The following is a 24,819-nucleotide window of genomic DNA, read 5'->3' as shown; positions in this document are numbered from 1 at the left end:
GCGTGACGCCTCTACTGGTATCCACACCGACTTTGTCGACGAGTTTTCGAGATCGGCGGTGCTAGCGACCAATACTCGAAAGAAACACCGATGCGACACTCGAAATTTTCAGACTAATGGACCTAATTTGAATTGAACAATTCAATTCAAATTATTTATATTAAAATAAAGCATACACACATGTATATACGTATATGCTTATGCATGCATATATATATAACATATATATATATATCCACACACTCTCACATATATATCTTAAAACCTTTGAGCTATATATATCTATATATATAGAGCTTGGGGGGGACGAATTTCATGTCCCTGACCGGTGTGGGACAAAGTGAAATAAGGATCCCAATTGTGTATGTATATATATATAGTCTGTCATTCATTGCCCCCCTTTTTATAAGAGAAAGAGCGGTGACGAAAACGTAAACTCCACCGATCTATATATCTCTATATATTTTACATACATACACATTGTATCGTGTATCAATGATGTCCATTAATCTAATAAATCGAATACAATTAATCGACAAATTTAATCTCATTAAATATCCGATTAATCGGTCGCACCATAAATCATCTAATCTTTATTAGACGATTTTATTGTTTCAAAATATCCCGTCGATTTAGTCGTCGTGTGTGACCCTGTAGGTTCCCAATTACGTTGACAGTAATATCAAAATCTCTATTTCAATATTACAAACAGTGAGCGGCATCTAGCAATGCATCACTGTTACTCAAGTAATCGAAAAGTCAATTTCTCGACGAACCTCGTGACCTATATTACCGTGTAATATAATCCATTGTCCTCTATATCTCTATTGAGCCCAAGGCATGGTCGATGACATCCTTGTATGGCTCAATATCTCTCTTTCTTGGTTTACCGGGTAAGTCTATCAGAACAAATGAGCTCGATATCGTTATATCGACTCATTTGGGTATGCATACACTTTTAGACTTAACCACCAAGTGGTCGTGAGATATCGCTCCCGTTTCGTAGGAGGGACAAATTCTATCTTGATCACTCACATTCCTCTGCATGCTCTGTGGTATACCCAATAACTGTCTTTATAACCATCCTGTTACAGTGGCGTTTGACAGTATCAAAGTATATGACATTACATGTAGGAATCTATGGTGACCTCAAGTCAAAGGACCATTACACTATAGTCATTTTGAGATATGCTAATGACAGTCACGTAACAACCCATGTAGCAATCTCATGGCGGATCAGTCCTATACACATTACTCTTAATGTATACATGTGGTGTGATTTGATATCTCCATATCCATGACCTATGAGATTTGGTCATCAATCAACACTTACACTAGTCTAACCGTATTATCGTTGTCCTAATTAACGATAATACTTTGACTATGGACATTTAGGAATAATGTTCAGTAATTATAGGATCTCACAATCAAGTCACACTTAATGCCTATTGAACCTACTATTCCAAGGACATTATTGTGTAAAATCATATTTAGCGCAATCTACACAATAACAGATATGCCTCGTAATATAATGAAATACATGTCATATTACAGAACTGATGATAGATTGCATCTAGGGCATACACCAATTCCCAACAATCTCCCACTTGCACTAGAGCCAATCTGGCATCTGTCTAATGCCAATAGATCTAGTGTGAGCCTCGTGCTTGCGCTGCACAAGAGGCTTCGTAAGTGGATCTGCGAGATTCTCATCTGTTGGTATTCTGCATATCTTCACATCTCCTCTGTCGATGATCTCGCGAATGAGATGGAAGCGCCTGAGTATATGTTTGGATCGCTAGTGAGACCTGGGTTCCTTAGCTTGCGCAATGGCTCCATTGTTGTCACAATAGAGATCCACTGGGTCTGCGATGCTAGGAACCACAACAAGTTCTGTCACGAACTTCTTGATCCAAACGGCCTCTTTTGCAGCGTTAGAGGCAGCAATATACTCGGCCTCTGTGGTATAATCGGCTACTGTCTCCTGTTTGGAACTCTTCCAACTCACAGCACCTCCATTCAGGCAGAACACATACCCTGACTGCGATCTACTGTCGTCCTTATCGGTCTGGAAGCTAGCATCGGTGTAACCTCTTACAACGAGCTCTTCTTCGCCTCCATATACCAAAAACATCTCCTTAGTCCTTCGTAAGTACTTAAGGATGTTCTTTACTGCAATCCAGTGTCTTTCACCTGGATCTGATTGGTATCGACTCGTCATACTCAAAGCATACGAGACATCTGATCGAGTGCATAACATAGCATACATGATGGATCCAATAGCTGACGCATATGGAATCCTATTCATGCGGTCCCTCTCCTCTCGAGTAGAAGGACTTTGAGCCTTCGAAAGGCTTATGCCATGTAACATAGGCAGCGACCCTTTCTTAGAATCATGCATGCTAAAACGCCGAAGCACTTTATCTATGTATGCACTCTGACTTAGGCCAAGCAGTCTCCTGGATCTATCTCTATAGATCCTAATACCTAGCACGTAGGTAGCTTCGCCTAAGTCCTTCATAGAGAAACACCTTCCCAACCAAGTCTTCACAGACTGTAAGGAAGGAATGTCATTCCCGATCAGAAGTATGTCGTCTACATACAACACTAGGAAGATCACTACGCTCTCACTAACCTTCTTGTAAACACATGGTTCATCTTCATTCTTGATGAAACCAAACTCTTTGATTGCATCATCAAAACGAAGATTCCAGCTCCTAGAAGCTTGCTTCAGCCCATAAATAGACCGTTGTAGCTTACAAACCTTTCCGGCACTATGTGGATCGACAAAACCCTCAGGTTGTGTCATATACACATCCTCGAGGAGCTTCCCGTTCAGGAAAGCAGTTTTGACATCCATTTGCCAGATCTCATAATCATAATAAGCTGCAATTGCAAGCAAGATCCTGATGGATTTAAGCATCGCCACCGGGGAAAAGGTTTCATCATAGTCAACACCATGAACTTGTCTAAAACCTTTTGCCACAAGTCGGCCCTTAAAGGTAATCACATTACCGTCCATATCAGTCTTCTTCTTGAAGACCCACTTACACCCAATGGGTTTTGCCCCTTCAGGTGGATCAACCAAAGTCCATACTTGGTTAGTGTACATGGACTCCATCTCAGATCTCATGGCCTCCAGCCATTTCTCAGAGTCATGGCCTATTACGGCTTCCGCATAAGTTGTAGGCTCATCATTATCTATGAGCAATACGCCATTGTCTTGAGTCACGAGAAATCCATATCTCTCGGGCTCATGACGTATCCTACTAGACCTACGAGGCTCCTGTGTCACTTGTGTAGAAGATTGTGCCACAACAACTTGTGGTACTTGTTCTGCAACATCGCCCGTCGATTGGTCAATGTCATTTTGTGGTAGAACTTCCCCAAGTTCTAATTTCCTCCCACTAGTTCCTTTGGAGAGAAACTCTTTCTCAAGGAATACCGCAGTTCGAGCGACAAACACTTTGCCCTCGATGGGATTATAGAAATAGTATCCTCGAGTTTCCTTAGGATACCCCACAAAGTAACATTTGTCCGATTTAGGGCCAAGCTTACCCGAAGACAATCTCTTCACATAAGCTTCGCAACCCCATATCTTTAGAAAAGACATCTTGGGACGCTTCGCATACCACATCTCATATGGTATCCTTTCAACTGATTTCGACGGAGCATTGTTTAATATGAGAGCAGCTGTCTGTAGAGCATATCCCCAGAAGGAGTCAGGTAAGTTTGCATGACTCATTAAAGATCGAACCATATCTAATAAAGTTCGATTCCTCCTTTCAGCTACACCATTCCACTGTGGTGTTCCAGGTGGAGTCAGTTGAGATAAAATCCCACACTGTTTAAGATAGTCAGCGAACTCATAGCTCAAATATTCACCTCCTCGATCTGATAGAAGAACTTTAATGCTCTTACCCAACTGATTCTCCACTTCATTCTTAAATTCTTTGAACTTTTCAAAGGATTCAGATTTGTGTTTCATCAAATACACATATCCAAATCTACTGAAATCATCAGTAAATGTAATGAAGTAGAGATACCCACCTCTAGCAAGCTTGTTCACTGGTCCACATACATCAGTATGTATGAGAGCCAGATGATCACTAGCTCGCTCACCTTTTCCGGTAAAAGGGGCCTTAGTCATTTTCCCCATTAAGCAAGGTTCGCATGTCTCGATCGATTCTAAATCAAACGAGTCCAATAATCCATCCTTATGGAGTCTAGAGATGCGATTCTCGCTAATATGGCCTAAACGACAATGCCAGAGGTAAGTCGGGTTCGAATCATTAGATTTGAGCCGTTTGGTTTCCACATTATAAATAGGCGTACCTAGATCAAGAACATACAGACCATTACTTAAATGTGCACTGCCATAATATACATCATTCATGTACATAGAACAACACTTGTTCTTGATAGTGAAACAAAATCCCTTCTTGTCCAAACAAGAAACAGATATTATGTTTCTACTAATAGCAGGTACATAATAACAGTCGTTAAGATCTAATACTAGCCCAGTAGGCAAAACTAGGTGATAAGTCCCTACAGTTAATGTAGCAACTCTTGCTCCATTTCCAACTCGTAGGTCCACCTCGCCCTTTGCCAACGATCTACTGTTCTTTAGGTCCTGCATATTTCCACAAATATGAGCACCACACCCGGTATCTAATACCCAAGATGTAGAAGTAGTAGATACATTGATCTCTATAACATGGATACTTGAAGTGGAAGTCTCACTTCCCTTCTTCTTCTTCAACTCTTCCAGGTATACCTTACAATTCCGCTTCCAATGTCCAGTGTTGCCACAATGGAAGCAGTAATCATTCTTCACCACCTTGGCTTTAGGCTTCAACGCATCCAAGTCATACTTGGATGCACCTTTAGCCTTCTTGCCTTTACTCTTGCCCTTGCCCTTTCTTTTGGTCCCCTGGACCATTAGAACGGACATCCCCTTACTGATATCATGCTCAGCTGTTCTCAACATGTTAAGCAATTCAGGCAATGGTTTATTATAGTCATTCATATTATAGCTCATAATGAACTGACTATAACTGCTGGGCAGTGACTGTAGGACTAAATCTGTGGCCAACTCTTGACCCAGAGGAAATCCCAGTCTTCCCAAAGTCTCGACGTACCCAATCATCTTGAGTACATAAAGACCCACTGGGCTACCCTCAGTCAACCTTGCCTAAAAAAGTGCTTTAGAGATCTCGAATCTCTCATGTCGGGCCTGCTCTTGATAGAGTTGCCTGAGATGCACGATCATATCGTACGCCATCATGTTCTCGTGTTGCTTCTGAAGCTCCGAGTCCACGGTGACTAACATGAGACATCCGACGTTTACGGCATCATCATGATGCTTACTATAAGCATCTTTCTCAGCTTGGGGGGCATCGTCAGGTGGTGACTCAAGAAGAGGTTGCTCTAAGACATATAGTTTCTTTTCTTGGGTGAGAACAATTCTCAAGTTTCGATACCAACCAAGGAAATTATTCCCTGACAGTTTGTCCTTATCAAGGACGGATCGCAAACAGAAAATACTAGAAGTGCTCCCTGCCATGGTAACTACCACAGAAATATGCAAAATAAGTATTATGACACTACAATATTTAATGAGGACTCTATTAAATATTGCTCTCACTATTTATATCAAATCAATGACCCTGAACATTGATTCAGAGAATATCATTTTCATAGTACTTCAAGATGCATATCTCACCAAGCTCTGAGTCAGCGAGGGCTGATTCACCCAAAACTGGCTATTTAGGTAGGGAACTCACTTTCCCAATTGCATCACATGCAACTCTTGATTAGTTGGGTGAATAACTCTTTATTCAAATCTATCTTATAGATCGATGCCCAACTACATGCCTCTGAACTCCTAATTCTATTAGGCTTGCTCAGTTAAGTCCGACCCATTGGTAAACACCACGTCTTACTAGGATAGATGAGGGCATCCTGCGAAGGCAAGGTCTATACACTCATCGATCTTGGTCTTGACGAGCGTTACACGGTGGAAGGATATGGACTTAATATTTTCAGGGATTTTATTAACATTTAATCGATCTCACCATACACTATTATGTAACAATTACATAATAGTCCACACGTATAACTATTATACTAACACAACTAGGACCTAGTCCATGTCTAACAGTCATGCACCGCAAATATCAAACATAATCATACCAGTACCAAGCATAAAATCATATTTTATGCTATTATCTACTCAGATTCTAACTAGCTAGGCTCTGATACCAATTGCTAGTTCCACGGGGCGCAACGGAAGCGTAAAAGGAACAGAAATTCAAAATTTCCTACCCGTGAAACTAATTCCAAGACCTACTAGAAGAATAAGAGTAAATAAAAGCGTACCTGGAATATTTAAAGTTGTCGACCGAGCGTCCCACGCGTGACGCCTCTACTGGTATCCACACCGACTTTGTCGACGAGTTTTCGAGATCGGCGGTGCTAGCGACCAATACTCGAAAGAAACACCGATGCGACACTCGAAATTTTCAGACTAATGGACCTAATTTGAATTGAACAATTCAATTCAAATTATTTATATTAAAATAAAGCATACACACATGTATATACGTATATGCTTATGCATGCATATATATATAAACATATATATATATCCACACACTCTCACATATATATCTTAAAACCTTTGAGCTATATATATCTATATATATAGAGCTTGGGGGGGACGAATTTCATGTCCCTGACCGGTGTGGGACAAAGTGAAATAAGGATCCCAATTGTGTATGTATATATATATAGTCTGTCATTCATTGCCCCCCTTTTTATAAGAGAAAGAGCGGTGACGAAAACGTAAACTCCACCGATCTATATATCTCTATATATTTTACATACATACACATTGTATCGTGTATAATGATGTCCATTAATCTAATAAATCGAATACAATTAATCGACAAATTTAATCTCATTAAATATCCGATTAATCGGTCGCACCATAAATCATCTAATCTTTATTAGACGATTTTATTGTTTCAAAATATCCCGTCGATTTAGTCGTCGTGTGTGACCCTGTAGGTTCCCAATTACGTTGACAGTAATATCAAAATCTCTATTTCAATATTACAAACAGTGAGCGGCATCTAGCAATGCATCACTGTTACTCAAGTAATCGAAAAGTCAATTTCTCGACGAACCTCGTGACCTATATTACCGTGTAATATAATCCATTGTCCTCTATATCTCTATTGAGCCCAAGGCATGGTCGATGACATCCTTGTATGGCTCAATATCTCTCTTTCTTGGTTTACCGGGTAAGTCTATCAGAACAAATGAGCTCGATATCGTTATATCGACTCATTTGGGTATGCATACACTTTTAGACTTAACCACCAAGTGGTCGTGAGATATCGCTCCCGTTTCGTAGGAGGGACAAATTCTATCTTGATCACTCACATTCCTCTGCATGCTCTGTGGTATACCCAATAACTGTCTTTATAACCATCCTGTTACAGTGGCGTTTGACAGTATCAAAGTATATGACATTACATGTAGGAATCTATGGTGACCTCAAGTCAAAGGACCATTACACTATAGTCATTTTGAGATATGCTAATGACAGTCACGTAACAACCCATGTAGCAATCTCATGGCGGATCAGTCCTATACACATTACTCTTAATGTATACATGTGGTGTGATTTGATATCTCCATATCCATGACCTATGAGATTTGGTCATCAATCAACACTTACACTAGTCTAACCGTATTATCGTTGTCCTAATTAACGATAATACTTTGACTATGGACATTTAGGAATAATGTTCAGTAATTATAGGATCTCACAATCAAGTCACACTTGATGCCTATTGAACCTACTATTCCAAGGACATTATTGTGTAAAATCATATTTTGCGCAATCTACACAATAACAGATATGCCTCGTAATATAATGAAATACATGTCATATTACAGAACTGATGATAGATTGCATCTAGGGCATACACCAATTCCCAACAATCTCCCACTTGCACTAGAGCCAATCTGGCATCTGTCTAATGCCAATAGATCTAGTGTGAGCCTCGTGCTTGCGCTGCACAAGAGGCTTCGTAAGTGGATCTGCGAGATTCTCATCTGTTGGTATTCTGCATATCTTCACATCTCCTCTGTCGATGATCTCGCGAATGAGATGGAAGCGCCTGAGTATATGTTTGGATCGCTAGTGAGACCTGGGTTCCTTAGCTTGCGCAATGGCTCCATTGTTGTCACAATAGAGATCCACTGGGTCTGCGATGCTAGGAACCACAACAAGTTCTGTCACGAACTTCTTGATCCAAACGGCCTCTTTTGCAGCGTTAGAGGCAGCAATATACTCGGCCTCTGTGGTATAATCGGCTACTGTCTCCTGTTTGGAACTCTTCCAACTCACAGCACCTCCATTCAGGCAGAACACATACCCTGACTGCGATCTACTGTCGTCCTTATCGGTCTGGAAGCTAGCATCTGTGTAACCTCTTACAACGAGCTCTTCTTCGCCTCCATATACCAAAAACATCTCCTTAGTCCTTCGTAAGTACTTAAGGATGTTCTTTACTGCAATCCAGTGTCTTTCACCTGGATCTGATTGGTATCGACTCGTCATACTCAAAGCATACGAGACATCTGATCGAGTGCATAACATAGCATACATGATGGATCCAATAGCTGACGCATATGGAATCCTATTCATGCGGTCCCTCTCCTCTCGAGTAGAAGGACTTTGAGCCTTCGAAAGGCTTATGCCATGTAACATAGGCAGCGACCCTTTCTTAGAATCATGCATGCTAAAACGCCGAAGCACTTTATCTATGTATGCACTCTGACTTAGGCCAAGCAGTCTCCTGGATCTATCTCTATAGATCCTAATACCTAGCACGTAGGTAGCTTCGCCTAAGTCCTTCATAGAGAAACACCTTCCCAACCATGTCTTCACAGACTGTAAGGAAGGAATGTCATTCCCGATCAGAAGTATGTCGTCTACATACAACACTAGGAAGATCACTACGCTCTCACTAACCTTCTTGTAAACACATGGTTCATCTTCATTCTTGATGAAACCAAACTCTTTGATTGCATCATCAAAACGAAGATTCCAGCTCCTAGAAGCTTGCTTCAGCCCATAAATAGACCGTTGTAGCTTACAAACCTTTCCGGCACTATGTGGATCGACAAAACCCTCAGGTTGTGTCATATACACATCCTCGAGGAGCTTCCCGTTCAGGAAAGCAGTTTTGACATCCATTTGCCAGATCTCATAATCATAATAAGCTGCAATTGCAAGCAAGATCCTGATGGATTTAAGCATAGCCACCGGGGAAAAGGTTTCATCATAGTCAACACCATGAACTTGTCTAAAACCTTTTGCCACAAGTCGGCCCTTAAAGGTAATCACATTACCGTCCATATCAGTCTTCTTCTTGAAGACCCACTTACACCCAATGGGTTTTGCCCCTTCAGGTGGATCAACCAAAGTCCATACTTGGTTAGTGTACATGGACTCCATCTCAGATCTCATGGCCTCCAGCCATTTCTCAGAGTCATGGCCTATTACGGCTTCCGCATAGGTTGTAGGCTCATCATTATCTATGAGCAATACGTCATTGTCTTGAGTCACGAGAAATCCATATCTCTCGGGCTCATGACGTATCCTACTAGACCTACGAGGCTCCTGTGTCACTTGTGTAGAAGATTGTGCCACAACAACTTGTGGTACTTGTTCTGCAACATCGCCCGTCGATTGGTCAATGTCATTTTGTGGTAGAACTTCCCAAGTTCTAATTTCCTCCCACTAGTTCCTTTGGAGAGAAACTCTTTCTCAAGGAATACCGCAGTTCGAGCGACAAACACTTTGCCCTCGATGGGATTATAGAAATAGTATCCTCGAGTTTCCTTAGGATACCCCACAAAGTAACATTTGTCCGATTTAGGGCCAAGCTTATCCGAAGACAATCTCTTCACATAAGCTTCGCAACCCCATATCTTTAGAAAAGACATCTTGGGACGCTTCGCATACCACATCTCATATGGTGTCCTTTCAACTGATTTCGACGGAGCATTGTTTAATATGAGAGCAGCTGTCTGTAGAGCATATCCCCAGAAGGAGTCAGGTAAGTTTGCATGACTCATTAAAGATCGAACCATATCTAATAAAGTTCGATTCCTCCTTTCAGCTACGCCATTCCACTGTGGTGTTCCAGGTGGAGTCAGTTGAGATAAAATCCCACACTGTTTAAGATAGTCAGCGAACTCATAGCTCAAATATTCACCTCCTCGATCTGATAGAAGAACTTTAATGCTCTTACCCAACTGATTCTCCACTTCATTCTTAAATTCTTTGAACTTTTCAAAGGATTCAGATTTGTGTTTCATCAAATACACATATCCAAATCTACTGAAATCATCAGTAAATGTAATGAAGTAGAGATACCCACCTCTAGCAAGCTTGTTCACTGGTCCACATACATCTGTATGTATGAGAGCCAGATGATCACTAGCTCGCTCACCTTTTCCGGTAAAAGGGGCCTTAGTTATTTTCCCCATTAAGCAAGGTTCGCATGTCTCGATCGATTCTAAATCAAACGAGTCCAATAATCCATCCTTATGGAGTCTAGAGATGCGATTCTCGCTAATATGGCCTTAACGACAATGCCAGAGGTAAGTCGGGTTCGAATCATTAGATTTGAGCCGTTTGGTTTCCACATTATAAATAGGCGTATCTAGATCAAGAACATACAGACCATTACTTAAATGTGCATTGCCATAATATACATCATTCATGTACATAGAACAACACTTGTTCTTGATAGTGAAACAAAATCCCTTCTTGTCCAAACAAGAAACAGATATTATGTTTCTACTAATAGCAGGTACATAATAACAGTCGTTAAGATCTAATACTAACCCAGTAGGCAAAACTAGGTGATAAGTCCCTACAGTTAATGTAGCAACTCTTGCTCCATTTCCAACTCGTAGGTCCACCTCGCCCTTTGCCAACGATCTACTGTTCTTTAGGTCTTGCATATTTCCACAAATATGAGCACCACACCCGGTATCTAATACCCAAGATGTAGAAGTAGTAGATACATTGATCTCTATAACATGGATACTTGAAGTGGAAGTCTCACTTCCCTTCTTCTTCTTCAACTCCTCCAGGTATACCTTACAATTCCGCTTCCAATGTCCAGTGTTGCCACAATGGAAGCAGTAATCATTCTTCGCCACCTTGGCTTTAGGCTTCAACGCATCCAAGTCATACTTGGATGCACCTTTAGCCTTCTTGCCTTTACTCTTGCCCTTGCCCTTTCTTTTGGTCCCCTGGACCATTAGAACGGACATCCCCTTACTGATATCATGCTCAGCTGTTCTCAACATGTTAAGCAATTCAGGCAATGGTTTATTATAGTCATTCATATTATAGCTCATAATGAACTGACTATAACTGCTGGGCAGTGACTGTAGGACTAAATCTGTGGCCAACTCTTGACCCAGAGGAAATCCCAGTCTTCCCAGAGTCTCGACGTACCCAATCATCTTGAGTACATGAAGACCCACTGGGCTACCCTCAGTCAACCTTGCCTAAAAAAATGCTTTAGAGATCTCGAATCTCTCATGTCGGGCCTGCTCTTGATAGAGTTGCCTGAGATGCACGATCATATCGTACGCCATCATGTTCTCGTGTTGCTTCTGAAGCTCCGAGTCCATGGTGACTAACATGAGACATCCGACATTTACGGCATCATCATGATGCTTACTATAAGCATCTTTCTCAGCTTGGGGGGCATCGTCAGGTGGTGACTCAAGAAGAGGTTGCTCTAAGACATATAGTTTCTTTTCTTGGGTGAGAACAATTCTCAAGTTTCGATACCAACCAAGGAAATTATTCCCTGACAGTTTGTCCTTATCAAGGACGGATCGCAAACAGAAAATACTAGACGTGCTCCCTGCCATGGTAACTACCACAGAAATATGCAAAATAAGTATTATGACACTACAATATTTAATGAGGACTCTATTAAATATTGCTCTCACTATTTATATCAAATCAATGACCCTGAACATTGATTCAGAGAATATCATTCTCATAGTACTTCAAGATGCATATCTCACCAAGCTCTGAGTCAGCGAGGGCTGATTCACCCAAAACTGGCTATTTAGGTAGGGAACTCACTTTCCTAATTGCATCACATGCAACTCTTGATTAGTTGGGTGAATAACTCTTTATTCAAATCTATCTTATAGATCGATGCCCAACTACATGCCTCTGAACTCCTAATCCTATTAGGCTTGCTCAGTTAAGTCCGACCCATTGGTAAACACCACGTCTTACTAGGATAGATGAGGGCATCCTGCGAAGGCAAGGTCTACACACTCATCGATCTTGGTCTTGACGAGCGTTACACGGTGGAAGGATATGGATTTAATATTTTCAGGGATTTTATTAACATTTAATCGATCTCACCATACACTATTATGTAACAATTACATAATAGTCCACACGTATAACTATTATACTAACACAACTAGGACCTAGTCCATGTCTAACAGTCATGCACCGCAAATATCAAACATAATCATACCAGTACCAAGCATAAAATCATATTTTATGCTATTATCTACTCAGATTCTAACTAGCTAGGCTCTGATACCAATTGCTAGTTCCACGGGGCGCAACGGAAGCGTAAAAGGAACAGAAATTCAAAATTTCCTACCCGTGAAACTAATTCCAAGACCTACTAGAAGAATAAGAATAAATAAAAGCGTACCTGGAATATTTAAAGTTGTCGACCGAGCATCCCACGCGTGACGCCTCTACTGGTATCCACACCGACTTTGTCGACGAGTTTTCGAGATCGGCGGTGCTAGCGACCAATACTCGAAAGAAACACCGATGCGACACTCGAAATTTTCAGACTAATGGACCTAATTTGAATTGAACAATTCAATTCAAATTATTTATATTAAAATAAAGCATACACACATGTATATACGTATATGCTTATGCATGCATATATATATATCACATATATATATATATCCACACACTCTCACATATATCTTAAAACCTTTGAGCTATATATATCTATATATATAGAGCTTGGGGGGGACGAATTTCATGTCCTGACGGTGTGGGACAAAGTGAAATAAGGATCCCAATCGTGTATGTATATATATATAGTCTGTCATTCATTGCCCCCCTTTTATAAGAGAAAGAGCGGTGACGAAAACGTAAACTCCACCGATCTATATCTCTATATATTTTACATACATACACATTGTATCGTGTATCAATGATGTCCATTAATCTAATAAATCGAATACAATTAATCGACAAATTTAATCTCATTAAATATCCGATTAATCGGTCGCACCATAAATCATCTAATCTTTATTAGACGATTTTATTGTTTCAAAATATCCCGTCGATTTAGTCGTCGTGTGTGACCCTGTAGGTTCCCAATTACGTTGACAGTAATATCAAAATCTCTATTTCAATATTACAAACAGTGAGCGGCATCTAGCAATGCATCACTGTTACTCAAGTAATCGAAAAGTCAATTTCTCGATGAACCTCGTGACCTATATTACCGTGTAATATAATCCATTGTCCTCTATATCTCTATTGAGCCCAAGGCATGGTCGATGACATCCTTGTATGGCTCAATATCTCTCTTTCTTGGTTTACCGGGTAAGTCTATCAGAACAAATGAGCTCGATATCGTTATATCGACTCATTTGGGTATGCATACACTTTTAGACTTAACCACCAAGTGGCCGTGAGATATCGCTCCCGTTTCGTAGGAGGGACAAATTCTATCTTGATCACTCACATTCCTCTCCTTGCTCTGTGGTATACCCAATAACTGTCTTTATAACCATCCTGTTACAGTGGCGTTTGACAGTATCAAAGTATATGACATTACATGTAGGAATCTATGGTGACCTCAAGTCAAAGGACCATTACACTATAGTCATTTTGAGATATGCTAATGACAGTCACGTAACAACCCATGTAGCAATCTCATGGCGGATCAGTCCTATACACATTACTCTTAATGTATACATGTGGTGTGATTTGATATCTCCATATCCATGACCTATGAGATTTGGTCATCAATCAACACTTACACTAGTCTAACCGTATTATCGTTGTCCTAATTAACGATAATACTTTGACTATGGACATTTAGGAATAATGTTCAGTAATTATAGGATCTCACAATCAAGTCACACTTGATGCCTATTGAACCTACTATTCCAAGGACATTATTGTGTAAAATCATATTTAGCGCAATCTACACAATAACAAATATGCCTCGTAATATAATGAAATACATGTCATATTACAGAACTGATGATAGATTGCATCTAGGGTATACACCAATTCCCAACATAAATATGCATCATAAAACCCTTACATTGTTCTCTCAAATAAAAGATAAATTACAATGACTGAATCCCGGTCAGTTCGCGTTCGGCCGTTATTTCACTCATGCTCACCGTATGATCTTGGAAAAGACCGAAAATTAAATTAAATACGCACTCGGTGTATGGGGGCATTGGACCCTGTGATCGAAGGTTACGGGCATTGGACCCAGTGAATCGTATCCTAAAGGATCGGGCTCGACCCGCATAACAAATAAGTGTAAAAATGTAACAAGTAAGCGCAAATAAACAAACAATAAGATTTTGTTATTGCCGAATTTACATGAGTTAATCAATTATTATCCGGGGTATCTTGGCATACAAATCCTACCCTAAAACAAACAAATAGGATGATGGATAGGGTATATAGCATTCGGCATCATTTAACGGACCCGACAGACATGATGTTCATAGTCAAGTCTCGAATGAGTGGGTTATTTTTAGATTATTCTGTATCGCGACAATATGGCTTTTACAGATTAAAAGTATTTTCACCTAAAAACCCAAAACCTAACCCTCTATTCGACTATTGCCCATGTTTGATTTAAGCCGAGTTTGTGATTAATTTGTTTTCCCATGTTTTGACCAATTCTATACACAAACCTACGCTAGCATCACGGCAGGACAAGAACCAGTAATCATGCCTTTGAATCGGTAAATATGTGTGTACATGAAAATCAAGATTACGTTATACGTATCTCGGTGCTTTTGAAATTGTGAATTTTGAAAATGGCATGACTAACAGTTCTTGAACTGTCGACGCGATTACAAATTATTAATCAATTCGTACAATCCATTTAAAGAAATCAAGTGATTTAATTTAGTCAAATTTAACGTCCCGATTATCCCGTATGTAGAATTTTAGGTTAATTAAAAACCTTGCCGAATGCTTTAGTCTACGGATTTCGAGCTGTCGAGATAGCCATTAGTTGACCGCCCGATAAACTCTAATTTCCGACATGGTCACATAATTACAAAAATGAAATATTTAAATGGGGCACATGCATTGTCGGTGGGTGATCCAAATAGAAAAGGGCCGGATATTTCAGAAAATGTCCAGGGGACTAATTTGAACTATTTTAAAAGAGCAGGGACTGATTTGAAAATTCTAAAAAAAATTGGGGACTGATTTGAAAATTCTAAAAAATTGGGGACCGATCTGAAAATTCTAAAAAGATAGGGACTGTGTAAAACAAATTACTGAAAATGTCCTAGGACTTATTTGAAATGAATTTGAAAATCTGGACTGATCTGAAAACAAAAAAAGGCCCCAGGACTAAACTGAAACAACTTGAAAAGTTCCTAGGGATGCTTGAAAAATTCTGGGAATTTCAGGACTGATTGGAAAATAGTAAAATGGCTGGGACTTTATTGAAAAGAATTTTTGAAATTCGGGGCAGATCTGAAAAGGGCGAAAAATGATCCGGGAACTAAACTGAAACAATTTGAAAAGTTCTTTGGGATTCTTGGAAAAATTCTGAAAATTCCAGGGCTGATTGGAAAATAGTAAAATGACTGGGACTTGATTGAAAATAATTTTAGAGTTCGGGGCAGATCTGAAAAAGGTGAAAAATGGCCTCGGGACTAAACTGAAACAACCTGGAAAGTTCTTTGGGATGCTTAAAAAAATTCTGGGAATTCCAAGACTGATTGAAAATAATTTTTAGAGTTCGGGGCAGATCTGAAAAAAATAAAACGCGTCCTCTGGATTGAAATGTGACAAAACGGAAAGTTCGTAAAATCAAGTTCGGGACAAATCCGATCACCCACGCGACCCAAGAAAACTCATTTTACATTATATCCATCAAGCAAACATTAATATTTAGGAAAAGAGCCCTAATCATGCCACTAAGTCGAGAATTTACCTAGTCCAGAAAGTTGAGGGGCTTATCTGTAAAATAAAATAAAATAAAAAAAACGCCGGACAATCGGGTCGGATCGGATCGGACCGGATCGGGCTAGCCCGCCCGAAGGAGAAACCGCCCGGGATAGACGCTGGGCCGAACTGGAGTGTTGGGCCGAATGGGCCGAACTTCTAGACTGGACCTGCGAAGAAAGAGAATTGGGCTGAGGCCCGTTAACTCAAGGCGGTCGGGGTCTGAGGAGGACGGCGGCGATGGCGCCGCGGGCAGTGGCTCTTGCCCCTGGACGCTGCGACGAAGGCACGAGAAGGTGCGGGAGATAACTCTGGGCGCCGCCGATGTTTCGCCGTGGTCGATCGGGACCTCACCGGTGCTTAATCCGTCGGAATCAGGGGGGAAAACTTGCGGTTTTCCGGCGAAAGCTCCGAGTTCTCCGATTTCAAAATTCTTCAAATCGAGGGCCAATTTTTCGATTTCGTTTGCTGGGTCGTGTTCCCCCCATCCGAATTGTATTTCTATCCATTTAATTGGAATTCCCTCCCCTTTTCCGTTAAGATTTCGGCCGATTTTGAAGAAATCGCGAAAATCGCGATTTTGGGGATCTCCGAGCCGGCGGGGATCGCGGGCAGCAGGCGAGCGCTGCCCGGCCTTGTCCGGCCTGCCCGAAACCCTTATTTTTTTTTAATACATATATATTTAATTTAATTAAAATTAATTTAATTTTTTTAAAGAAAATGTGATAAATTGGAAAATGACAATTTTGCCCCCCCTCGGAGCCGATGGACCGAAATTAGGTGCTGACACGTGCTTTGTCCAATCTCGGATCGATTCGAGTTTGATGCCTATTTCTTGGTATTCGTTGAATCAACAGGTATAGAAAGTCGTAGTTCCGGTATTCGTGCACGAATCAACGGGTCTGTGACGGTTACTCGCGTTATACGCTGTGTCACTCACATCAATGTCGACCCCACCCGAGCTGGTCAAGAACCCTCCGGCCTGAACACTAGGGGGTCCTCCCACACGTTGACCATGGCGGTGGTGTTGGCGGGCACCACCTTGCCATTGCTGAGAGTTGGACGTCCGACGTGGATACCCTGGCCCATGATAGGAGGGCCCAGGCGGGTGCATGCGTAGGGTCTCCTTCACCATAGCTCAAAGACAGGGCAATTTTGCCGCCTCAGTATCCTTGAAAATCATCGGTCCTACGACGGAATCAAGTTCTTGTTGAAGTTTAGTCTACACGTAAGGATTCAGAACCAACTCTGCCATGATCCACTCAGTTAATATCGCAGTCGTATCAGTATCACGAAAAATCATTTCCTGCCATAAAATATAAAATTATGGTTGTAGCCACTCATCATATATTTGATACTCAAAAAAACAAAAGGAAGTTTTTTGTGAAAATATGTATATATATATATTTTTAACTATAAGCTGCTCATTAAGAAAAAATTTAAGTTATATAGAGAGTACATTTTCAGATAGCTTCTCTTCACCACCCAAAGAGAGCAAAACATCCATAAAGTCGGGGTTGTCCAAAAGATTGTTCCCTGGGAGCCGCTTGAGCCGGTGTTCTTTGATAATGCCAATGACAAACTTTTTGACTCTCGGTATGAGAGCCGAGCAACGTTTCTTGATCTGGAAAGGGTCGCAAAAGTAGTTCAACCACGACAAATGATCCAACCAATTGAAGGCGCCCAAGAGCTCGAAACCTTCCCTTACAATCTCACGCAGCTCCTCAACTTCACTGTTGGAGCATGAGAAGTTGTACCTGCCAAAATTCAAAGTTATGGCAAGTCTGGAAGGTACTTCATTGCCCTAATGCATATACAACAAATAATGGTTTCTTTTTCGTGGTCTGCGAATAGTTTGTATTAAATTTTCATTGGATTTATACGGACCTGGGTCCATCCATATTCACTTAAAAGCTCAAGCTGATAAGTGATGATACCCAAGTCTCATATAAACCAATGGATTTTGATACATCTTTTCTATATGGGATTAATATCCTCAACACCTGCCCTCACGTGCAACGTGTGATTTATTTTTTTGCCTACACGTTATCACGTGCCCTTAAACACCCACCCTCAACAATTGACCTCGAACCGGGCTCTTCTTCCGTGCTCGGGCGAGGGAGGACTAACACAAGGCGCACTTTGGCTGCACTCGACATACTGGGCCTGGCGTGGAGTGGGGTGCGTATACGCGCGTAGGCACGTGTCAGCACCCCATTTCGGTCCACCGACTCCAAAGCGACAAAATCATCACTTTGTCACCTCGCATGAAGGAAGTATTTCTAGCGAATTGCTCGAGCATTCATGGCCTTTGAAAAAAAGTGACATCAATTTTATAAAAATATTTTTACGGGGTGTCTTTGAATTTCACGCGCGTCGACGTCAATTTTCAAATCCGAGAAGGAAACTCAAGGTCAGAAAAAATTTTATTGCATAACATTGATCCGTAAATTTTTCTGAACACAATGCCAGTCCAGGATCATTTTTTGGACATCCAATTGCAAAGACGAGAATTTTATTTTTTGACTTTCCTTCCACTCCTTCCCCTAGCTTCTCCCGTTTCCTGTTCTTCTTCTTTCCTTTTGTTTCTTTTCTTTCCTTCTTCTCATGATCAAATCTTCCAATCTTTGGCAAAAATCTCGCCGATTTCAATTTCATTTTTCTTCTTGGCGAAACCCTAGCAAAGATGGGGGAGGCAGCAAAAAAAAAACGACAGCTCTCTCTCTCTGGGGCTCTGGCTGAATTTTTTGAAAAAATCCCGGCGCTCGCTCATTCTCGAAAAGAAAAAAAACCTCAGCTCGTTTCGGTCCTCACGCACGGCCGACGGCTCGATTTTGTGGATCCTCTCGGCTCGAAACGACCGGGATTTCTCGGAGCTCGTCCACGGAAACGAAAAAAACCGCGACTCGACCTCACGTCCGAGACTCGGAGCTTGACCTCACCCCGAAGACTCCCAGCTCGACTTCTCGCCGAGACCCACAGCTCGCCTACGAGGAACTCCCAACTCGACTTTTCGCCGAGACCCGCAGCTCGCCCAAGGCTGAAAAGTTCCCAGCTCCCTCGCCGAACCCGCAGCTCGAGTTCGCCCACGACATCGGCCACCCTCTGCTTGTCTCCACCTTTTATTTTATTTTTTTTTATTTTTTTTCTTCTTCTTCTAATCGGATCCAGATCTCCATTGAACAGACAGGCCCGGCCCAGAAGCCCAGCGCGGCCCGGTCCAGATCCCCACGGCCCAACAGCCCAGATCTCCGCGGCCCATCTCACTCCCAGTCCGGCAAAGGCCCAGCCCAGTCATCCAGCTCGGCCCAGCAGCAACACGTCCACCGGCCCACTAGCCTCGGCCCGGTCCGTCCAATACCGGCCCAGTTTGGCCCAACAACTGGCCCGGATCCCAGCGGCCCAATCCGACCCAATTCAAACCAATCCGCATTCGTCCAGCGATTTCTTTCTTTATTTTTTTTATTTTATTTTTTTTATTTACAAAACCGCACCTCAACTCCCCGAACTAGGTAAATTCTCGACTTAGTGGCATGATTAGGGCTCCTTTCCAGAATATTATTGCTTACTTGATGGATATCATGTGAAATGAGTGTTCTTGGGTAGCGTGGGTGATCGGATTTGTCCCGAACTCAACTTTACGAACTTTCCGTTTTGTCACATTTCAGTCCAAAGGACGCATTTCATTTTTTCAGATCTGCCCCGAACTCTAAAAATTATTTTCAATCAAGTCCCAGTCATTTTACTATTTTCCAATTAGTCCTTAAATTTTTCAAAATTTTTCAAGCATCCCAAATAACTTTCCAAGGTGTTTCAGTTTAGTCCCGGGGCCTTTTTCACCGTTTTTTCAGATCTGCCCCGAATTTCAAAATTTCTTTTCAATCAAGTCCCAGTCATTTTACTATTTTCCAATCGGTCCTGGAATTCCCAGAAATTTTCAAGCATCCCAAATAACTTTTCAAGTTGTTTCAGTTTAGTCCTGGGGCCATTTTTTTCGTTTCCAGATTAATCCAGATTTTCAAATTCATTTCAAACAAGTCCTGGGACAGTTTCAGTAATTTTACATAGTCCCCAACTTTTCCAAAATTTTCAAATCGGTCCCCAAAACTTCATCCGAATTTCCAAATCAGTCCCTGCTATTTTAAAATCGTTCAATTCAGTCATCTGGACATTTTCTAAAAATATCCGACCCCTTCCTACTTGGATCACCCACCGACAATGTATGTGCCCCATTTAAATATTTTATTTTTGTAATTATATGTATACAACGTGACCATGTCGGAAATTAGAGTTTATCGGACGGTCAACTAATGGCTATCTCGACGACTCGAAATCCGTAGACTAAAGCATTCGGCAAATTTCTAGTTAACCTAAAATTCTACATACGGGGTAATCGAGACGTTAAATTTGGCTAAATTAAATCGCTGGACTCTTTTAAATAAATTGTACGAACTGATTAATAATCTGTAATCGCATCGACAGTTCAAGAACTGTTAGTCATGCCCTTTTCAAAATTCACAATTTCAAAAGCACCGAGATACGTACAACGTAATCTTGATTTTCATGCACACACATATTTACCGATTCAAGGGCATGATTACCGGTTCTTGTCCTGCCGTCACTCTAGTGTAGGTTTGTGTTTAGAACGGGTTAAAACATGGAAAAACGGATTAATCACAAACTCGGCATAATCAACATGGGCAAATAGTCAAGTAGAGGGTTAGGTTTTGGGTTTTAGGTGAAAACACTCTTAATCTGTAAAAGCCATATTGCCACAATACAGAATAATCTAAAAATAACCCACACATTCGAGACTCGACCACAGATGTCATGTCTATCGGGTCCGTTTTAAAGAATGCCGAATGCTACATACCCTATCCATCATCCCTTTTGTTTGTTTTAGGGTAGGATTTGTATGCCAAGATACCCCGTATAATAATTGATTAACTCACGTAAATTCGGCAATAACAAAATCTCATTGTTTGTTTATTTGCGTTACTTGTTACATTTTTACACGTTTTTGTTATGCGGGTCGAGCCCGACCCTTTAGGATACGATTCACATGGGGTCCAACGCCTCAATCGTAGATTACAGGATCTAATCCCCTAAACACCAAGTGCGCACCTTAATTTTAATTTCAGTCTTTTCAAACCACACGGTGAGCACGTGTGGAATAATGACCGAACGCGAACTGACCGGGATTCAGTTGTTGTAATTTGTATTTTATTTATTTGAGAGGACAATGTAAGGATTTATGCTGTACGTTTATTCATGTAAGAATCCCGGTCGGAGAGCGGACGGTCGGAGTGTTTCTTCGAATTTACGGTGTCAAAACGGGTAAAGTGAGCGGAACTTAATTAAGCGATAATTAAATAAAAAATGGTAAACCTAGACAAGCTAAAGTACCAATAGGGCATGCGAGATATAGGCTCGCATGTAACAGAACCCCCGAATTCGGAACCTCGGGTTTCGCAGACCATATGCCTTAGCATTGTAGGTGTACCTCGTACCCTAGACCTAGGTAACTTGCCGGCCCCCGACCTTCGGGTCGTAAAATGTCAAGTGGCGACTCCTTCTCATGTGCGTCCGTCGCGCGTCCCCGGGAAGGTGGACACTCCCAAGCCGCGTTGCATTTAGGCGCGCGCATGCGTGCCCCGACCAGACGAAATTCGGGTGCGCACAGCTTGGCGACTCCACTGGGGACACTTAGAGGGTTTAGGCTCGTTCCCGCTTGCTTTGTTTGCTTGTTTATTTATCGCTTTCCGTAATTTTTCGCTTATCTGCTTTACGCACTTTTATTTCCCGCACACGCATTGCATATCATACTAGCTTATAGGTACCTATGGGTCGCATCCCACGACCGATAATAGGAGCATAGGTTAGATAGGGGTTCGAAGTAGGGGTACGGCGCGCAGTTCGACTGCCGCTTAGGCCTTGAAAAGAATCCCGCTCGGTTTCAAGGAATTGACACCCTTGAGTCGGGAGCCCCCATCCTTACATAGCACGGTCCCTGTAGCACTAAAACCATGCATTCTGCAGGAGCTCCATGCCATCCTCTAACCCGGCTTCGACGAACAGTCCGTTGAGTCGGCCTGCGTGCCACTTGAGTCTTTTCTATTTCCAGAGCGATATACCTTGTAATTTGTACTAAGCCGTGGGCATTTACTTTTTTTGCACACATGCATCATCTGTTTTACAAAATTAGGGTGTCATTCATATGGATGAGTCCTAAGTCAGTCTTCCTTTCGTCTTGGTAAGAGATGCCTTGCTCGACCTCTTGTTCATGCCTCGACAAAGTCCGTCAACACACGAGGATCCCACCGAGTCTCCACAAACAAAGACCGGCACATCTGCCAGAACATCCCCCACTCCAGGCATAGCTACTATAGTCGATCTCACCAACAATATGATCGATTACCTTCGCCGATAAGCTGCTGAGAAAGATGAGGAACTAGTCAGCCAACCACAACCTCAAAGGGAGCTCGCTCAGACCCACTACAGAAATCCAATGCCGCGCTCGCTCAGACTCCGAGTGTGGTGGAAGACTGGCTTAAGGCTTTATTTTACAAAATTTACATTGTACTTTGATCGTTTTGAGTCAATGTGAATGGCTGCATTAGTTTTGAAAAAACTCACGCATCGCATATATCCTACTCATTTACTGTTTTGCATAACAGTTAACGTCCCACCATGTAAGTGAGTGAAGACCTTCTTCGCAGGTAGACCAATCACGACTTTCACGGCAAGGCAAGCCGTGACCTGAGGGCCGATCCACCTTCCTTGGCAAAGCTACCTTCTCACTAACCCCGCGCAACCAAGCGTCATTTCGTGATCAAGAGTACACGTCTCTTCGTGTAACTGAGCACATCCACCAGCACAACCGAGTGCGTCCTTCCGCGTCGTGCGAGCATGCCTCCACCTTACCTATGCACATACCTCCGGCGCGCTCGCACGACGCCTACCAGTCTAGTTCGATCCCTTGCGCCCTTACGTTGAAATTGCGAACATAGTTTGCTCCTTCATCGTTCCCCTTTCCCTATTGCAGGAAATAATCGACAAGAAGGCAATCTGAATTCTAAAATCGAGACAGGAAACACTTCTCTGCTACCTCATCAGACTCCAAACACTGAGGACCGACCTTCCCTCCACGAAAGATCACAGGCGACAGCTTAAACGAGCATAGCATGTCCCAGCCCACTCGCCACGGGGCTTCCAGCATGATCACACTGCCGATCGAAGAATGGGCCCAACCCACCCTCCGCTGTGGCCATCAACCAACCACCGGGGCAACACGCACTCTTCCTTAAACTCTCTTTTACATTTATATGCATTCACAAATGGGTTCCCGGCATGAACAAACCCTTCAAGTGGCACTAAGACCGTCCCAAAGACACCCTATTGATTCTATCGGATCTGTTCGACTCGTCTGTCCTCTTGGGACCCGGCTCCTCGAGCCTTCCCTAAGACGGCTGCGCATGCCAACCCGCAACCGGGGAAAGTACAACTATGGGGTCCCCAGTCATAGTCTAACCGCTCCAGCGTGGCGATGACTGGACTCCCGAAATTGAGTGTCCCCCACGCGTGGCACCCCATGGGTCGCGCGCTGGATGAGGGAACTTCTCATGGGTCCACCTTACATTTCTTACCACATATTTTACCGAATAATCACCTAATACATCATCTTCTTTGTCATCCTTCACAGGGGCACGCCGGTTACAAGCGAAGAGCGATACACGGGTTCACACCTCCACGAGAACTCCTATCGGGTCTCTCTCCCTATACTTCGACAGGAAAGAGGCTTGATGCGGAAGTACCCCCCTTTTTACGAAGCCGAAGACAAAAACGACTGAGTGAGCCACATGCTGTCAACCCAACCATCTCAGTCGATAGTAAGCATAGCCCCCGAAGCAAAGCACGTACGCTGACTTCAAGAGCACCTATCCTCCTAGGGGCACCCTCTACAGGAGCGACAAGACACGGTCAGGAATGGCGTCCGACGCAGACCAGGAAGACCGGGGCATCCGTGTTCAACACTCATGCCGGGGCAACCTCGGTCACCTGCACCCAGGGCAAATCTTATTCTTCTTCTTAGACGATAGGGGAAATCATTTGTGAAGTTTGCAAGGACGAGCAACACGAAGTTCGGCTTTCGAATATCCAGGAGCCAAACCTCCATGAAAGGCCGGCCCTCACGAAATAGGGCAAGGCACACCAAAGCGACCACGCAATGCAAAGTCGAGGAGTTTCCAACAAATACACGGGGCACAAAACAAACCCCAACTGCAAGAAAAAAAAACAGAACGAAAAGAAGCGGGAAAAACTCGCCAGGGAAGAGAGAGAAAAGACGCGGGAAAATCCCGCCAATGAACAAAACAAGGCATCGCCGAGATATAAAACTCCGGCACCGCCAATTCGAAGATGAAATCAACAAACCCCGACAAAAAGGGGAAGTAGCAGACGCAACTCCTCGACGAAGACAGAACGCAACG

At 42.4% G+C, this 24,819-nt stretch overlaps 1 pseudogene; it reads right to left on the bottom strand.

Annotated features, from left to right (window-relative positions):
* LOC116189774 overlaps window positions 1–24,819 on the bottom strand; it is a 33,610-nt pseudogene that overhangs the window by 1,094 nt on the left and 7,697 nt on the right.

Source organism: Punica granatum, unplaced genomic scaffold (genome assembly GCF_007655135.1).
Source record: "Punica granatum isolate Tunisia-2019 unplaced genomic scaffold, ASM765513v2 Contig00018, whole genome shotgun sequence".
Taxonomy (NCBI): domain Eukaryota; kingdom Viridiplantae; phylum Streptophyta; class Magnoliopsida; order Myrtales; family Lythraceae; genus Punica; species Punica granatum.
This window is presented reverse-complemented; position numbering and strand designations above follow the sequence as displayed.